Below are 964 nucleotides of genomic sequence, written 5' to 3'. Positions count from 1 at the left end.
TTGATATCCCACATCCCGGAGTCATTAAAGGCCAGTTTTGTGCTCAAGGAATGGAACATTTCTGAAGACTACAGGGCAGGCATACACTGGGAGGAGAGGGCACATCAGGAACCGCCGGGCCAAGACCTGCCCTGGCTCCGGGTGCCCCCAGGGCACAGGGATGATCCATAAGCACTGCCACCCCTCACAGGCAGGAGGGCAGGAGCACGGGGGTACAACCACGACACAGCTCACAGCCCACCACCACAGCTCCACCTGCTCTGCCAGCACAGATCCAAGCTTTCCACCACCACTGCTTCCTTTCCACGAGCAGCAGGATTTAAGCACATATGGAGGTTTCTCCAGCCTTGCCTATGGAGACCAACGACAAATGAATCAACATCATATACCACAGTTCCCACTGCAGCAGCCAAATTTCTGCTACTCAAGAGCCCTTCCAGTTCAGCATTCCTCCTCCCACCACCGAAGAGAACATACTGTGTTACAGAGACTTTCATATTGGGAAAATATTTTAATATAGTAAACAAGTCAATTTACCTTCCACATATTTTAAATAAGTTTATGCTCATCGTTAAACAAAACTGGTTTTACTTAAACAACGGATTACAGCCTCTAAATTCGTATTGTTCCCAGCTGATCCTGTAAATAGTGAGGAATTTTGGACACCGGTATCCTTGTATAGGTAACAGACTGGCATAAACAGCGCAGGAATTCGATGCGGGTTCAACGGGAGAAGCTAGCCCTGGTGAGGAAGGAAACGAAGCCACAAAATTCCCTTTCGAGGACAAACGGAGGGGGAAAAGAAGATACCGCAGTTCCGCCGACTCCGGCGGGGCCGAGCCAGTGCCAGGTCAGTGTCCGCTCAGTGTCCGGTCCGTGTCCCGGCGCTCCGCGGTGCCGCGGGGGCGGCCGAGCCCTCGCTCTCCGTGCTGGGCCGGGCCCTCGCTCTCCATCGCCGGCGGAG

The sequence above is a fragment of the Manacus vitellinus genome, unplaced genomic scaffold, assembly GCF_001715985.3.
Source record: "Manacus vitellinus isolate BGI_N305 unplaced genomic scaffold, ASM171598v3 scaffold_63_pilon, whole genome shotgun sequence".
Taxonomy (NCBI): Eukaryota; Metazoa; Chordata; class Aves; order Passeriformes; family Pipridae; genus Manacus; species Manacus vitellinus.
The sequence above is the reverse complement of the archived record's forward strand: the minus strand, read 5'-3'. Positions refer to the sequence as shown.